The following is a 19,573-nucleotide window of genomic DNA, read 5'->3' on the forward strand; positions in this document are numbered from 1 at the left end:
GCAGTGGATTTCTCCTCTCTACCTGCACTAAAGAAGGAAAAAAAAACACATTTTTGGTTGGAGGAGCCCTCTTGAGCATGGAGAAAGTTGGGAGAGATAGCGGTCTGATGGGCGAATTACAGTTATCTTATGTGCCTGACTAGCTTGCTGTATAGAAAAAAAAACCTCTGCTTTCCATGGGTAATATACCAACTACATAAAGTATTTATCAAACACCAAGTTTTATGAGTTCTGGCACCGGTAATACACTTACTTGTAAACCTGCAAATACCTGTGGTGCAGAAACTGGTCCCAACTGCTGCGCGTTCATGGGCAGTTATAAAAAGCCTGGTCATGTGACACAAGCCCTTTCATTTTTATAGCAAGAGGATTATCTGGCGGCATTAATTATACTAAACCCATGGTATAACACATAAGGCAATAAATTTAAACAAATATCAAACAAAACATAAAAAGCCACTTAGGCTACTTTCACACTAGCGTCGGCTCGACGTACCGACGCAAACTGTGAAAACAATGAACAACGGGGACAGCGGATGCAGTTTTACAACGCATCCGCGGCCCCATTGTAAGGTCTGGGGAGGAGGGGGCGGAAATGGCGGACACGATGCACAAAAAAGTTTCATGCAACTTTTTTTGTGCAGACGGTCCGCCAAAACACGACGCATCTGTCGCACGACGGATGTGACGTGTGGCCATACGGCGCAATGCGTCGGCTAATGCTAGTCTATGGAAAAAAAACGCATCCTGCGTGCAACTTTGCAGGATGCGTTTTTTCTCCAAAACGACGCATTGCGACGTAGGTCACACAACGCTAGTGTGAAAGTAGCCTTATTTGTCCTGTTAAGTCAGTTTATAAATTGTTTCTTCGGTTTACATCAGCCAACTTGCAACATTAAATGACCGCTGAAAGAGGAATATTTACCAATTTGCGGTCATTAATAGCCTGACAAATACATGCAGACCGCACTTAACAATACACAATAAATGATTTGTCATAGATCATTCGGTGAGCATAGTCTGCCATTGTTTACACAGGTCAGTGTGCTGCCGAGAACTAGGATCTTTTGTGCAGCACAGAAGCTCATGTCACCCAGTAAACAAGCATTGTGCGCATTTGTCGGGTGATCAGCAGCCTGTTTACACTGACAAATTATCAGGAAAGGAGCGTTCTTCGGATCTGTTCATGATAATCCTGTAGAGTAAATGGTCCCTATGTTCTATGTCTTTATAGGAAAGCTGGGTGACAACCAGTATGGTCGGCATTCACTTCTGTAGCCATTTAGGGGTGTAGAAAAGCTGAGAAACACTGAATAATATGATGATTGTTAATGCATTTTAGATCCTTTTATTTGTAAATTAAATTTCTATGATGAATGTAGATGTGACAACTGAAAAAATATTAAATGACTGTAGATGCCAATGAACTGATTGTCCTGATACCATATTACAAAAGCTGTGCACAAGAAGTGAGAAGAACACTTGTACCCTGTTCACTTTCCTAGAAGTATGCTGCAGATATGGGAAGGCTCAAGATAGTAGTCACTTACAGTCATGTTTATGTGCGGTCATGTTACAGATCTGGGAAGAGACGTTCCTATGGTGTGTCCACCAATCAGAGCTCAGTATGAGGGGCACACCTCTATGATCTCACAGAAAGCCTGATGAGGTCAGCAGCACATGTGCCCTGAACCTGTCAGTGCGCTCAGGAAGGCATGGGCCTCATTCAAAGTACATTTCACAATGGTAAATTGTAAGGCAAGTCACACAATTAGAATATCATCAAAAAATTAATTTCAGTTCTTCAATACAAAAAGTGAAACTTGTATATTATATAGAGTCATTACAAACAGAGTGATCTAACTGAAGTGTTTATTTCTGTTAATGTTAATGATTATGGCTTACAGCCAATGAAAACCCAAAATTCATTATCTCAGTAAATTAGAATACTTTATAACACCAGCTTGAAACATGATTTTAAAATCCAAAATACTGGCCTACTGGAATGTATGTTCAGAAAATTCAGGCAATACTTGGTCGGGGCTCCTTTTGCATCAATTACTGCATCAATGTGGTGTGGCATGGAGGTGATCAGCCCGTGGCACTGCTGAGGTGTTATGGAAGCCCAGGTTGCTTTGATAGGAGCCTTCAGCTCGTCTGCAGTGTTGGGTCTGGTGTCTCATCTTCCTCTTGACAATACCCCATAGATTCTCTATGGAAATAAGATCATGTGAGTTTGCTGGCCAATCAAGCACAGTGATACTGTTGTTTTTAAACCCATTATTGGTACTTTTGGCAGTGTGGACAGGTGCTGCTGGAGAATGAAATTATCCAAAAACCTTTGTCGGCAGAGGGAAGCATGAAGTGCTCTAAAATTTCCTGGTAGACGGCTGCGCTGACTTTGGTCTTGATAAAACACAGTGGACCTACACCAGCAGATGACATGGCTCCCAAACCATCACTGATTGTGGAAACTTCACACTAGACCTCAAGCAGCTTGGATTGTGGCCTCTCCACTCTTCCTCCAGACTCTGGGAACTTGATTTCCAAATGAAATGCAAAATTTACTTTCATCTGAAAACAACACCTTGGACTACTGAGCAACAGTCCAGTTATTTTTCTCCTTGACCCAGGTAAGACGCTTCTGGCGATGTCTATTGGTCATGAGTGGCTTGAGACAAGGAATGTGACACTTGTAGCCCATGTCTTGGATACGACTGTGTGTGGTGGCGCTTGAAGCTATGACTCCAGCAGCAGTGCATGGTGTCGGCAGAGGTGCGGTGTTGCGGTGGGCGATATGGCGTGCACCTGAGCAGGGCCCCTTCCTGTTTAGGTGGGCGACGCCACGGCCTGGTGTCCAAGGGGGGATTGCAGCAGTGCTGTGGCGGCGGCAGAGGTGCAGGGATGATGAGGCACAGTGAGCGGTATGGCGTGAGCAGCGTCCCTTCCAAAGGTGAGGTGACGCAGCGGCCCGGGATCCAAGGTAAGCAGCAGAGCCGGGTGAATCATGGCTTTATTGGTGGCGGCGGCCATCCTCCTGAGGCTGCGCGTGCGCAGATGAAGTGCTCTGCTTCCCGGGGCTTCAGGAAAATGGCCACGGGAGGCCACACGTGCGCAGATGGAGATCGCAGCGGCCATTTTCCTGAAGCCGAGTTCGCAGATTTAGATCTCGGCTTCAGGAAAATGGCTGCCGCGTTCTCCATCTGCGCACGCGCGGCCATTTTCCTGAAGCCCCGGGAAGCAGAGCACTCCATCTGCTCTGCCATAGGGGTGAAGCCACATGTTCATTACTGTAATGAGCGATACCAGTGACCGCTGAACAGGGGAAGAAGCTGCCGTGCCCGGAGACCGCGGGACATGTAGGGACCGCGTCAGGAGTGTCGGGAGTATTTAATATTCACCTTTCCTCGTTCCACCACTGCCTCATCTTCCGCGTCCTCTGCAGTGACTGTTCAGGTCAGAGGGCGCGATGATGTATTAGTGTGCGCGCCGCCCTCTGCCTGAACAGTTACTGCAGAGAGACGGGACGCTGAGGAGCAGCGGGCAGCGACGAGTTATTGATGTTAAGAGAAGGAAACCCTCTCTGACTTTGCTTCTCCCATTCTTTTTTCACTAGCTCTTTGACTGCCGGAATTACCAGAAAAGCTCGCCTCTTCACTTGAGAGAGACCTGCAAACATAATTTCCTGAGGCATTTTGGGGTCATTGATATCAGTCAACCCCATAGTTTTCCGAACCGATCTGATAAGGTTATTAATACGGTTAGTCGGAAAGCAATTATGTTCCTCCTCTTCAGAAGATAATATCTCTAGGGAGGAATCTGAGCCGAGCTCGCCACTGTCCGCAGATGATCTGGACCTAGGGGAGGTATGTTCCCTGCTGGGCCTCTGCCCTTTGGTTCCTCCGTTTTTACTGAGGACTCCTCCTGCAGAGTATACCCAATGCAGATCTGGCATAGCCTTTTGGTATAACTACCCGGAAGGGGCTGGGAACATAGGGCACATTCCTTATGCTTAGATTTTCTGGTCTTTTTAGCCTGAATGGGTACATAGAAAACAATTTTTTTTTAGGTTTCCGTCGCTAATGGGGCATTGCTGCCTAAAAGCATCGGCTACATTCCTACCGGTGTGCAGCGATGTTGTCCCCAAATGACTCCGTTATGCACCCACTGGAGGAAGTAGTGGTGTCGAAGAACAGCAGCAGAAAAAGCGGCAGTGGACGCTCCGGACAGAGCAGTTTCACAGATAAAAGTGGTAAAGGCAAAGAGTCGAGTCATTCCACATCTCAGCCTGTGCCTTCACCTCCGCAATCGGTACCATATTGACAAGCTTCACTGGGTGCGTGTTACTAATTACACCTCTTAAGTTGACAGCCCCTTCTTTTCCTCATCACCCGGAAGTGTTACCATCACTTCCGGGTCACGGGACATGGTCGCTCTGTGCGGCCTGGTCGCTCTGTACAGGCGCACAGCTTTTCTACCTCTCCGGTACCCCCGAAATCTAAAGACAGCACTTCCGGGGTAGAGCGCTCTGAATCACTGCGCATGCGCCCGCATGGAAACTTCTGGAAACAGCGCTGCCTCGCCGCTCTGCTGATACTCACACCCGGCTCCCTCGCAGACTTGGACAAGTACCAGCCCATCCAGCCATACCGCACTCTCCACGTTAGCCAGGACGGCCCTTCCCGGACCCTGACCTCACGGTGTCCATCAGCTGAGGGGGGAGCTGAACACAGGAGTCCCCTGACGCTGCATCTGGTGCTAAAGCCCCTGCCGTTCCCACAGACACCGCACAGGCGACATCACAGCCCAGTTATCCTCCTGCGACCTTCTCTCCATAGGTTCCCTTAGAAACAGGAAACCAACTGAAACGGGAGCGAAGGGGGTCACCCTTTTATCTCTGTAGGTTTCCTGTTCCTAGGGGCGGATCACCTCCCTTAGTGGGTGCTGTCGTGGTGAAGAGAAAAAAGACCATCTCACCAACCAATAAGAATGGAGTGAATCAAACATGATTTGGGTTTGTGCTGCAACCAAAGGCACAGGGAACATTTCACGGGTAGAGGGAAGAAAGGTTTTAATGAAATTTCAACAAATTCTTGATGCAAACATAGAACCATCTGCAAAAAAGCTGAAGTTGAAAAGTGGATGGCTTCTACAAATGGATAATGATCCGAAACACACATCAAAATCCACAATAGACTACCACAAAAGGCAAAAGATAAAGGTTTTACAATGGCCCTCACAGTCCCCTGATCTGAACATCATTGAAAATAGCAGTGCATGCAAGACAACCCAGGAATGTCACAGATCTGGAAGAATTTTCCAAGGAAGAATAGATGAAAGTCCCTCAAACAAGTATTGAAAGACTCTTGGCTGGCTACAAAAAGCATTTACAAGCTGTGATACTCCCAACCAAATGGGGTTGCTACTAGGTACTAATCATGCAGGGTGCCCGAACTTTTACATCGGTCCATTTTCCTTTTTGTAATTTTTCAAATGTAAAAGTTGAAAATATTTTTTTTTGCTAAAATGCAAAGACCAATTAATCTTCAACTTGCTTAACTGTTCACAATACCAGTAACTTTGACCAGAGGTGCCCAAACTTTTACATTCCACTGTTGGAACAATTGGATTGGTGGCAGATTTATCAGGTGAGTAATGGTTATTATTGTATGCATTTTACCACCATTAGATCCCAAAAAACACCATAAGCACAAAAAAATTGCTTATGCAGGTACCTCCTAGAAACATAGGACATTCTTCAATCATATGTTTTAAACAGCAGAAACGTCTAAAGATTTTATAAAGATATCGTTTAAAGGTAAATAAATAAGTTTTGGGCTACGGTTACATAGAGAATTTGTCTGTGCCATGGTTGTAAAGATCACTCTGTACAGCTGCTATATGACCCACCCCAAAATGCAGGCAAGTGGGATCGTGATGCAACCCCTGGAGTACAATGACTGCGACAACCTACTTACAAAAAGTTGGATATTTTGCAACTTTTTTTGTTTTGGTACCCTAGGAATTGCAATTTACATGCATTGCATTGGGCAATTTTTGGCGACACGGCCTGCATTGTGGGAAGAAAAGACCATGTAGTCCTTAAAATGTTTCCTGCAAAAATTGATGAAAGATACTAATATACTTTAGATGTGAAAGCAGATCTCCATTTCTGAATTGCATTACACAGAGAAGCCCTCCCTTTGTTGGCGACATAATTGAAGATTCACATCAAAAGTCAACCAGACCAGATCTCGGTCAAGGATGATGCATACAACTAATGGAAGATGTGGGTAACCTGTGCTACTGGTTGTGTGTCCACAAAAGGATCCAACAAATGGCATGGAGGGTAACAATGCGGTTTTATTCTTAACGCGTTTACAAGTGCTCTGACTTCTTTAGCATGAGACCCACCAATAATATGTTGGCTATACGAACCTGTGGAGCTACAGCAGATGGAAAACCTTTACTTTGAAACCCTACTGATGTTGTGTCTCAGTGAATAAACCCTATTGCGCTTGTTTTTCGCCACAGCAATTTTCAAGGATTATGTACGGACAGTAGAGCAAGTGGTCCTAGATATTAAGGGTATGTTCCCACAATCAGGAATACTAATGTTTTGGAAGCAGCGCATTTTACCTGCATCCAAAACACAGCGTTCTACATTACAAGCACAGTGGACGAAATGTATGGAAATCCCATGGCACTGTTCTTTTTAACGCTGAATAAACGGACCTGCGGTGAGGGTTTCCGAGCCGCAGCATGTTACTTTCTGTAGCCGAGACGCTTGTCTCCTCTGCGTACTTTCCCTGAATAGACTGTCATTAGATGCGGTAAATCTGCATAGTTCTAAAAGAAAAGTGCGTGATACGCTGAATCCAAAACGCTACTATTCCTTATTAATCAGTCAGCCCCCTACATACTCCCCCCCTTCCATTTAGTGATTTGTAAGTTCTCGTAGCGAAACGAATATAGAAATGAAGAATGGCCCAGAGACTTGTTCTCAGATCTCAACGTCAGTGCTCGCGTCTTCATTAACCCCTTCCCGACCTTTGACGCATACGCTACGTCATGGAAGTCGGTGCCATTCCGACCCATGACGCAGCATATGCGTCATGGAAAGATCGCGTCCCTGCAGATCGGGTGAAAGGTTAACTCCCATTTCACCCGATCTGCAGGGACAGGGGGAGTGGTAGTTCAGCCCAAGGGGGGTGGCTTCACCCCCCCGTGGCTACAATCGCTCTGATTGGCTGTTGAAAGTGAAACTGCCAATCAGAGCGATTTGTAATATTTCACCTAAAAAACTGGTAAAATATTACAATCCAGCCATGGCCGATGCTGCAATATCATCGGCCATGGCTGGAAACACTAATGTGCCCCCACCCCACCGATCGCCCCCCCAGCCCTCCGATCTGTGCTCCGCTCCCCTCCGTCCTGTGCTCCGCTCCCCCGTCCTCCTGTCCGCTCCCCCCGTGCTCCAATCACCCCCCCCGCACTCTGATCCCCCCCCGCACAGCGATCCCCCCCGTGCTCCGATCCCCCCATCCGCACAGCGATCCCCCACTCCGTGCTCCAATCCACCCCCCCGTGTTCCGATCCACCCCCCCATGCTCCGATCCACCCCCCCGTGCTCCGACGCCCCCTCCCCGTGCCCTGATCTCCCCCCCATCCCTTATACTTACCGAGCCTCCCGGGGTCCGTCCGTCTTCTTTCCTGGGCGCCGCCATCTTCCAAAATGGCGGGCTCATGTGCAGTGCGCCCGCCGAATCTGCCAGCCGGCAGATTCGTTCCAGAGTGAATTTTGATCACTGAGATATAACCTCAGTGATCAAAATAAAAAAAACAGTAAATGACCCCCCCCCCCCCGCCCTTTGTCACCCCCATAGGTAGGGACAATAAAAAAAATAATTATTTTTTTTTTCCACTAAGGTTGGGGTAAGAACTAGGGTTAGGGTTAGGGTTAGGGGTAGGGTTAGGGGTAGGGGTAGGGTTCGGGATGTGCACATGTATTCTGGTCCTATGCGGATTTTTCTGCAGAGGATTTGATAAATCCGCAGTGCTAAACCGCTGTGGATTTACCGCGGTTTTTCTGCGCATTTCACTGCGGTTTTACAACTGCGATTTTCTATTGGAGCAGTTGTAAAACCGCTGCGGAATCCGCAGAAAGAAGTGACATGCTGCGGAATGTAAACCGCTGCGTTTCCGTGCAGTTTTTCTGCAGCATGTGTACAGCGATTTTTGTTTCCCATAGGTTTACATTGAACTGTAAACTCATGGGAAACTGCTGCGGATCCGCAGCGTTTTCTGCAGCGTGTGCACATACCTTTAGAATTAGGCTATGTGCACACGGTGCGGATTTGGCTGCGGATCCGCAGCGGATTGGCCGCTGCGGATTCGCAGCAGTGTTCCATCAGGTTTACAGTACCATGTAAACCTATGGAAAACCAAATCTGCTGTGCCCATGGTGCGGAAAATACCGCGCGGGAACGCTGCGTTGTATTTTCCGCAGCATGCCAATTCTTTGTGCGGATTCCGCAGCGTTTTACACCTGTTCCTCAATAGGAATCCACAGGTGAAATCCGCACAAAAAACACTGGAAATCCGCGGAAAATCCGCAGGTAAAACGCAGTGCCTTTTACCCGCGGATTTTTCAAAAATGGTGCTGAAAAATCTCATACGAATCCGCAACGTTGGCACATAGCCTTAGGGTTAGGGTTGGAATTAGGGTTGTGGTTAGGGTTAGGGGTGTGTTGGGGTTAGGGTTGTGATTAGGGTTATGGCTACTGTTGGGATTAGGGTTAGGGGTGTGGGGGGTTAGTGTTGGAGTTAGAATTGAGGGGTTACCACTGTTTAGGCACATCAGGGGGTCTCCAAACGCAACATGGCGCCACCATTGATTCCAGCCAATCTTGTATTCAAAAAGTCAAATGGTGCTCCCTCACTTCCGAGCCCCGACGTGTGCCCAAACAGTGGTTTACCACCACATATGGGGTACCAGCATAATCAGGACAAACTGCGCAACAATTACTGGGGTCCAATTTCTCCTGTAACCCTTGGGAAAATAAAAAATTCTGGGCTAAAAAATTATTTTTGAGGAAAGAAAACGTATTTATTATTTTCACTGCTCTGTGTTATGAACTTCTGTGAAGCACTTGGGGGTTCAAAGTGCTCACCTCACATCTAGATAAGTTCCTTTCGGGGTCTAGTTTCCAAAATGGGGTCATTTGTGGGGGGTTTCTACTGTTTAGCCACATCAGGGGCTCTGCAAACGCAACGTGACGCCCGCAGAGCATTCCATCAAAGTCTGCATTTCAAAACGTCACTACTTCACTTCCGAGCCCCAGCATGTGCCTAAACAGTGGTTTACCCCCACATATGGGGTATCAGCGTACTCAGGAGAAACTGGACAACAACTTTTGGGGTCAAATTTCTCCTGTTACCCTTGGGAAAATAAAAAATTGCGGGCTAAAAATCATTTTTGAGAAAATAATTTTTTTTTTTTTTTTCATGGCTCTGCGTTATAAACTTCTGTGAAGCACTTGGGGGTTCAAAGTGCTCATCACACATCTAGATTAGTTCCTTTGGGGGTCTAGTTTCCAAAATGGGGTCATTTGTGGGGGATCTCCAATGTTTAGGCACACAGGGGCTCTCCAAACGCGACATGGTGTCCGCTAATGAATGGAGCTAATTTTCCATTTAAAAAGCCAAATGGCGTGCCTTCCCTTCTGAGCCCTGCCGTGCGCCCAAACAGTGGTTTACCCCCACATATGGGGTATCTGCGTACTCAGGACAAACTGGACAACAACATTTGTGGTCCAATTTCTCCTATTACCATTGGCAAAATAGGAAATTCCAGGCTAAAAAATCATTTTTGAGAAAAGAAAAATTATTTTTTATTTTCATGGCCCTGCATTATAAACTTCTGTGAAGCACCTGGGGATTTAAAGTGCTCAGTATGCATCTAGATAAGTTCCTTGGGGGGTCTAGTTTCCCAAATTGGGTCACTTGTGGGGGAGCTCCATTGCATAGGCACACAGGGGCTCTCCAAATGTGACATGGTGTCCGCTAACAATTGGAGCTAATTTTCCATTCAAAAAGTCAAAAGGCGCGCCTTCCCTTCCGGACCCTGCCGTGTGCCCAAACAGTGGTTTACCCCCACATATGAGGTATCGGCGTACTCGGGAGAAATTGCTCAACAAATTTTAGGATCCATTTTATCCTATTGCCCATGTGAAAATGAAAAAATTGAGGCGAAAAGAAATTTTTTGTGAAAAAAAAGTACTTTTTCATTTTTACGGATCAATTTGTGAAGCACCTGGGGGTTTAAAGGGCTCACTAGGCATCTAGATAAGTTCCTTGGGGCGTCTAGTTTCCAAAATGGGGTCACTTGTGGGGGAGCTCCAATTTTTAGGCACACGGGGGCTCTCCAAACGTGACATGGTGTCCGCTAAAGAGTACAGCCAATTTTTCATTCAAAAAGTCAAATGGCGCTCCTTCCCTTCCAAGCCCTGCCGTGCGCCCAAACAGTGGTTTACCCCCACATATGAGGTATCAGCGTACTCAGGACAAATTGGACAACAACTTTCATTGTTCAGTTTTTCCTTTTACCATTGGGAAAATAAAAAAATTGTTGCTGAAAAATCATTTTTGTGACTAAAAAGTTAAATGTTCATTTTTTCCTTCCATGTTGCTTCTGCTGCTGTGAAGCACCTGAAGGGTTAATAAACTTCTTGAATGTGGTTTTCTGCAACTTGAGGGGTGCAGTTTTTAGAATGGTGTCACTAATGGGTATTTTCAGCCATATAGACACCTCAAACTGACTTCAAATGTGAGGTGGTCCCTAAAAAAAATGGTTTTGTAAATTTCGTTGTAAAAATGAGAAATCGCTGGTCAAATTTTAACCCTTATAACTTCCTAGCAAAAAAAAAATTTTTTTTCCAAAATTGTGCTGATGTAAAGTAGACGTGTGGGAAATGTTATTTATTAACTATTTTGTGTCACATAACTCTCTGGTTTAACAGAATAAAAATTCAAAATGTGAAAATTGCGAAATTTTCTAAATTTTCGCCAAATTTCCGTTTTTATCACAAATAAACACAGAATTTATTGACCTAAATTTACCACTATCATGAAGCCCAATATGTCACGAAAAAACAATCTCAGAACCGCTAGGATCCATTGAAGCGTTCCTGAGTTATTACCTCATGAAGGGACACTGGTCAGAATTGCAAAAAACTGCAAGGTCTTTAAGGTCAAAATAGGCTGGGTCATGAAGGGGTTAAAGAATGTTTTTACGTTTAATCTGTTTTTACTTAAAAAGGAACCTGACAGCTGATGTATGCTGTCTGAATTACAGAAACCATGATCCCCAGAACGGCTCCATTATTGCATCCTTGTTTGTTTCACTTGGAATACTATGGAGATACGGTAGATCCAGCATCAGAGCCTGTCGCTGGTCCATGCCGGTCATAGTTCTTGTTGGATGAATCACTTCCCTTTAAATAATTAATTATCTAGCTTAAGTGACCCTATATGCCGCTAGAATTACGACTTTTATAAGGAAGTGACATATCAATTATATCTAGACTTTGGTTACAGATTTCTAACACATGTACTAGAGGTCGGAGTCAGCACAGAGATTGCGTCTGGAGTAATAAGGAGATACTAGTGTAGATTAAACCCTTCCTGGTACTAAAGTGCAGTGTAGAGGCAATCCCCTCCATGAATAAGTAGCTGCCCCTCACTGTGGAGCAGAGGACAGAATCATTGGCAAAAATCACAAAATAAGTCAACATGTAAATAAATAAAGCACGTATTACACCTAGCAGGCTAAAAAGAAAAAAAAAAAAAAAGACACCTTCTCTCTACACATTACAAATATTGCAAAATATCATATAAGCAGAGAATCCGGATAAGAATGCAGACAAATAAACACGAGTCTGTCACATTCCCAGTAAGTACAGGAGTAAACAGCGCGCACTACTCTCCTGGAAATACACGGTCATAGGTGATTCACCAGTGCAGCCACTACCCACCCCAGGAAGGAGAATATGTGGAGCAGAGATGAATCACACAGATACTATGTCCTCGTACTCCTGTGCGTGATATACATGTACTTATAGAACAAGATATACCACACACACACACACACACACACACACACACACACTATGTCATCGTACACTTGTATGTCCATGTACCTATAGAACCACATATACCATACACTATGTCCTCATACACCTGTATGTCCATGTACCTATAGAACCACATATACCATACACTATGTCATCATACACCTGTATGTCCATGTACCTATAGAACCACAAATACCATACACATACTATGTCCTCATACACCCGTATGTCCATGTACCTATAGAACCACAAATACCATACACATATGTCCTCATACACCTGTATGACCATGTACCAATAGAACCACATATACCATACACTTTCTATGTTCCCATACATCTCTATGTCCATGTACCAATAGAACCACAAATACCATACACATACTATGTCCTCATACACCTGTATGTCCATGTACCAATAGAACCACAAATACCATACACATACTATGTCCTCATACACCTGTATGTCCAAGTACCTATAGAACCACAAATACCATACACATACTATGTCCTCATACACCCGTATGTCCATGTACCTATAGAACCACAAATACCATACACATACTATGTCCTCATACACCCGTATGTTCATGTACCTATAGAACCACAAATACCACACACATACTATGTCCCCATACACCTGTATATACCAGCACCTATAGAACTACATATACCATACACATACTATGTCCTCATACACCCGTATGTCCATGTACCTATAGAACCACATATACCACACACACACACTATGTCCCCATACACCCGTATGTCCATTTACCTATAGAACCACAAATACCATACACATACTATGTCCCCATACACCTGTATATACCAGCACCTATAGTACCACGTATACCATACACACACTATGTTCCCATACACCCGTATGTCCATGTACCTATAGAACCACATATACCATACACACACTATGTCCCCATACACCTGTATGTCCATGCACCTATAGAACCACAAATACCATACACATACTATGTCCCCATACACCTGTATATACCAGCACCTATAGTACCACGTATACCATACACACACTATGTTCCCATACACCCGTATGTCCATGTACCTATAGAACAACGTATACCATACACATACTACTATGTCCTCGTACACCTGTATGTCCATGTACCCATAGTACCACGTATACCATACACATACTATGTCCTCGTACACCTGTATGTCCATGTACCTATAGAACCACAAATACCATACACATACTATGTCCTTATACACCAGTATGTCCATGTACCTATAGAACCACAAATACCATACACATACTATGTCCCCATACACCTGTATATACCAGCACCTATAGTACCACGTATACCATACACACTATGTTCCCATACACCCGTATGTCCATGTACCTATAGAACCACGTATACCATACATATACTACTATGTCCTCGTACACCTGTATGTCCATGTACCCATAGTACCACGTATACCATACACATACTATGTCCTCGTACACCTGTATGTCCATGTACCTATAGAACCACATATACCATACACATACTATGTTCCCATACACCTGTATGTCCATGTACCTATAGAACCAGATATACCATACACACACTATATCCCCATACACCTGTATGTCCATGTACCTATAGTACCACATATACCATACACATACTATGTCCTCATACTCCTGTGCGTGATATACATGTACCTATAGTACCACATATACATTACACATACTATGTCCTCATACACCTGTATGTCCATGTACCTATAGTACCACGTATACCATACACATACTATGTCCTCATACTCCTGTGCGTGATATACATGTACCTATAGTACCACATATACATTACACATACTATGTCTTCATACACCTGTATGTCCATGTACCACGTATACCATACACACACTATATCCTCGTACACCTGTATGTCCATGTACCTATAGAACCACATATACCATACACACACACTATGTCCCCATACACTTATATGTCCATGTACCTATAGAGACACATACCATACACACACTATGTCCTCATACACCTGTTATGTCCATGTACCTATAGAACCACATATACCATACACACACTATGCCTCTATACACCAGTATGTACCAGCACCTATAGAACCACGTGTACTATACATATACTATTTCCTCATACACCTGTATGTCCATGTACCTATAGAGACACATACCATACACACACTATGTCCCCATACACCTGTATGTCCATGAACCTATGGAGACACATACCATACACACACTATGTCCTCATACACCTGTATGTCCATGTACCTATAGAACCACATATACCATACACACACTATGCCTCCATACACCAGTATGTACCAGCACCTATAGAACCATGTGTACTATACATATACTATTTCCTCATACACCTGTATGTCCATGTACCTATAGAACCAGATATACCATACACACACTATATCCCCATACAGCTGTATGTCCATGTACCTATAGTACCACATATACCATACACATACTATGTCCTCATACACCTGTATGTCCATGTACCTATAGTACCACATATACATTACACATACTATGTCCTCATACACCTGTATGTCCATGTACCTATAGTACCACGTATTCCATACACATACTATGTCCTCATACTCCTGTGCATGATATACATGTACCTATAGTACCACATATACATTACACATACTATGTCTTCATACACCTGTATGTCCATGTACCTATTGTACCATGTATACCATACACACACACTATGTCCCCATACACCTATATGTCCATGTACCTATAGAGACACATACCATACACACTATGTCCCCATACACCTGTATGTCCATGTACCTATGGAGACACATACCATACACACACTATGTCCTCATACACCTGTATGTCCATGTACCTATAGAACCACATATACCATACACACACTATGCCTCCATACACCAGTATGTACCAGCACCTATAGAACCACGTGTACTATACATATACTATTTCCTCATACACCTGTATGTCCATGTACCTATAGAACATATACCATACACACACTATGCCCCCATACACCTGTATGTACCAGCACCTATAGAGACACACATACCATACTATGTCCCTAGACACGGTATATACATACATATACTGTGTGTCCATACACTGTACCTATACAATTATACCAAATATCATCCTCACACCCGTGTATGTGCTATACATGTGCCATCTCCCTACACAACACACATGTATCATACACCACCATGCGAATACACAATTCTGCCATACAGACACACTACATATTATCGCACAGGCCCCCGTCCCTGTGTGCGCTATAGCCGGCCCCATCCTCACCCGCCTGTTACCTGCACGCGCTCCCGGGCCGCCACTGACTGCTGTGTACGGGCAGTGCGGTACGGTATACGGTATACGGCAGCCTCAGCACGGGGAGGAGCGCAGCCGCTGTCACTCGAGCTCGCTGTATGAGATCACATCAGCTGTGGCCTGACGCTCGCCTGTTTTGTTTTCCCGTCACGTGACTTACTCTAGGAAGTAGAGGAAGCCAGTGAGGACAAACCTCTCCAAGAAGCGTTCGTTTTCTGTGTAGGTACATGTCCTATAGGTGACACATATTCATTACGTGAACTTACTACATGCTGAAAGCAGAATGATCTCCTGCAACTGCTGTCACATGATGGTCTGCTCCTTGTGCTGTCACATGATGGTCTGCTCCTTGTGATGTCACATGATGGTCTGCTCCTTGTACTGTCACATGATGTCTGCTCCTTGTACTGTCACGTGATGGTCTGCTCTTTGTGCTGTCACATGATGTCTGCTCCTTGTGCTGTCACATGATGGTCTGCTCTTTGTGCTGTCACATAATGTCTGCTCCTTGTACTGTCACATGATGGTCTGCTCTTTGTGCTGTCACATGATGTCTGCTCCTTGTGCTGTCACATGATGGTCTGCTCTTTGTGCTGTCACATGATGTCTGCTCCTTGTACTGTCACATGATGGTCTGCTCTTTGTGCTGTCACATGATGTCTGCTCCTTGTGCTGTCACATGATGGTCTGCTCTTTGTGCTGTCACATAATGTCTGCTCCTTGTACTGTCACATGATGGTCTGCTCTTTGTGCTGTCACATGATGTCTGCTCCTTGTGCTGTCACATGATGGTCTGCTCTTTGTGCTGTCACATGATGTCTGCTCCTTGTACTGTCACGTGATGGTCTGCTCTTTGTGCTGTCACATGATGGTCTGCTCCTTGTACTGTCACATGATGGTCTGCTCTTTGTGCTGTCACATGATGTCTGCTCCTTGTACTGTCACATGATGTCTGCTCCTTGTGCTGTCACATGATGGTCTGCTCTTTGTGCTGTCACATGATGTCTGCTCCTTGTACTGTCACGTGATGGTCTGCTCTTTGTGCTGTCACATGATGGTCTGCTCCTTGTACTGTCACATGATGGTCTGCTCTTTGTGCTGTCACATGATGTCTGCTCCTTGTGCTGTCACATGATGGTCTGCTCTTTGTGCTGTCACATAATGTCTGCTCCTTGTACTGTCACATGATGGTCTGCTCTTTGTGCTGTCACATGATGTCTGCTCCTTGTGCTGTCACATGATGGTCTGCTCTTTGTGCTGTCACATGATGTCTGCTCCTTGTACTGTCACGTGATGGTCTGCTCTTTGTGCTGTCACATGATGGTCTGCTCCTTGTACTGTCACATGATGGTCTGCTCTTTGTGCTGTCACATGATGTCTGCTCCTTGTACTGTCACATGATGGTCTGCTCTTTGTGCTGTCACGTGATGGTCTGCTCTTTGTGCTGTCACATGATGTCTGCTCCTTGTGCTGTCACATGATGGTCTGCTCTTTGTGCTGTCACATGATGTCTGCTCCTTGTGCTGTCACATGATGGTCTGCTCTTTGTGCTGTCACATGATGTCTGCTCCTTGTGCTGTCACATGATGTCTGCTCCTTGTGCTGTCACATGATGTCTGCTCCTTGTACTGTCACATGATGGTCTGCTCTTTGTGCTGTCACGCGATGGTCTGCTCTTTGTGCTGTCACATGATGTCTGCTCCTTGTGCTGTCACATGATGGTCTGCTCTTTGTGCTGTCACATGATGTCTGCTCCTTGTGCTGTCACATGATGGTCTGCTCTTTGTGCTGTCACATGATGTCTGCTCCTTGTGATGTCACTTGATGGTCTGCTCCTTGTGCAATCACATGATGTCTGCTCCTTGTGCTGTCACATGATGGTCTGCTCTTTGTGCTGTCACATGATGGTCTGCTATTTGTGCTGTCACATGATGTTCTGCTCCTTGTGCTGTCACATGATGGTCTGCTCCTTGTGCTGTCACATGATGGTCTGCTCCTTGTGCTGTCACATGATGGTCTGCTCCTTGTGCTGTCACATGATGTCTGCTCCTTGTGCTGTCACATGATGTCTGCTCCTTGTGCTGTCACATGATGGTCTGCTACTTGTGATGTCACATGATGTCTGCTCCTTGTGCTGTCACATGATGTCTGCTCCTTGTGCTGTCACATGATGGTCTGCTACTTGTGATGTCACATGATGTCTGCTCCTTGTGCTGTCACATGATGTCTGCTCCTTGTGCTGTCACATGATGGTCTGCTACTTGTGATGTCACATGATGGTCTGCTACTTGTGATGTCACATGATGGTCTGCTCCTTGTGCTGTCACATGATGGTCTGTTCCTTTGCTGTCACATGATGGTCTGCCACTTGTGCTGTCACATGATCGTCTGCCACTTGTGCTGTCACATGATGGTCTGCTCCAGGGCCGGACTGTGACTAAAATTCAGCCCTGGCATTTGAAGGCCCTCTTGTCACATGGTGACTGTATAATATCTTTGTACACTTGTAAGTTACAAGAAGTGAGGAGAGTGTAACACGACTATATAACATATAATCACAGCTGTATCCAGCATTACAGCTCAGTCCTATTTATGGCTTTTAGTTGCAGAACCAAGAAAAGCCGCTATTTTACCTATATAACTGGATCTCATAGATAATGAAGGGATAAGACGACCAAAGGCTATGGAACCTCATTATGAAGCTCCATAAACTTTGCCTACAGCCACTTTTGGTTCCGCTGTGCAGCACGAGACCCGCTGACTCTGAAGAGCGGTGACATCAGTAACGTCACTGCTCTTCAGATGTTCCGGGTCTTGAGCTCGGCGACTGTGAAGAGCGGTATTGTTACTACCGTCACCGCTTTTCAGAGTCGCTGGGTCTCGCCAGGTCTGGGCTAGTAGTGGAAATGTCTGATAGACACCTCTCCATTACTTACACCAGGGATTGATAGCAGCTGACATTACGCAGCTTACATCAACCCTAAAAATCAATACACATACCAGAATTAAATTCTCTGGCGGCTGGGAAAAGCAGTAGAGTTAGCGCTATTCCCAGGCGCCGGGTGCTAACTACAACTGTCATCATCCTTGCCTCATCTCCCTGCGAAGCATTTCTGCTGTATTTACATGCGCTGATCTCAGGCCACTAAACGAGTGTGATCGACAATAGTGAAGTCGTTCGCTTGCTTCCCGGCCTCTTTACACCAACTGAGAAAGAATGAAGGGAACAGAACAATCACAATTAGATCAATCTGTTCCCATACAGTATCATGTTATCAGCAGCACAACTACAATTTACACCGGCGATGTGCTGCTGAGAACAAGAATTTCTGTTCCCACATAAACAATCCAATCACTCGATGAATAGGCAGCATTTTGCTTGTTTAGTATAATGCACCCCATAGTCCTCCATATATTATAATGTGCACCTCAGTCCTCCATATAGTATAATACACTCCTCATAGTCCTCCATATATTAAAATACACTGCAATTCCTCCATATAGTATAATACACTCCTGAGTCCTCCATATAGTAGAACACACTCCTCAGTCCTCCATATAGTATAATACTCTCCTCCGTCCTCTATATAGTATAATACTCTCCCCATAGTCCTCCATATAGTATAATACACTCCTCATAGTCCTCCATATATTAAAATAAACTGCAGTTCCTCCATATAGTATAATACAGTTCTCCATATAGTATAATGTACGGCCACAGTCCTCCATATAGTATAATACACTCCTGCAAATAGTATAATACATTCCTCACAGTGCTCCATATAGTATAATGCCCCGCCATTGTCATCCATGTAGTACAATTCACTTCCCATAGTATAATGCACCCCATAGTTCTTCATATAGTATAATGTATTCCCCATAGTCCTCGATACAGTATAATGCAGCCCACATATAGTATAATGCCGCCACCCGACAGAATATATTGTAGCCCCCTGAGTATAATGTAACCCCACTGAGAATGTAATCCAGCCAGCCCCCATAGAATGTAATGCTGCCAGCCCCCATAGAATGTAATGCAGCACAGCCCCCATAGAATGCAATGCAGCACAGCCCTCATAGAATGCAATGCAG

At 44.9% G+C, this 19,573-nt stretch overlaps 1 protein-coding gene across 3 annotated transcripts in view; it reads right to left on the reverse strand.

Moving 5' to 3' along the window:
* The window catches only part of PNPLA8 (patatin like phospholipase domain containing 8), a 117,823-nt gene extending 101,984 nt beyond the window's left edge, over nt 1–15,839 (reverse strand). Inside the window, exon 1 of one of the 3 annotated variants that reach the window (XM_069764785.1) lies at nt 15,748–15,839. The gene's annotated coding sequence lies outside the window, so the exon portion shown is untranslated. Of the gene's footprint in view, nt 1–15,462; nt 15,633–15,747 lie in introns of those variants that run through there. The other 2 variants (XM_069764784.1, XM_069764786.1) reach the window with 2 other exon arrangements.
* Nucleotides 15,840–19,573: the final 3,734 nt, after the last annotated feature.

The sequence above is a fragment of the Ranitomeya imitator genome, chromosome 4 (assembly GCF_032444005.1).
Source record: "Ranitomeya imitator isolate aRanImi1 chromosome 4, aRanImi1.pri, whole genome shotgun sequence".
NCBI lineage: Eukaryota > Metazoa > Chordata > Amphibia > Anura > Dendrobatidae > Ranitomeya > Ranitomeya imitator.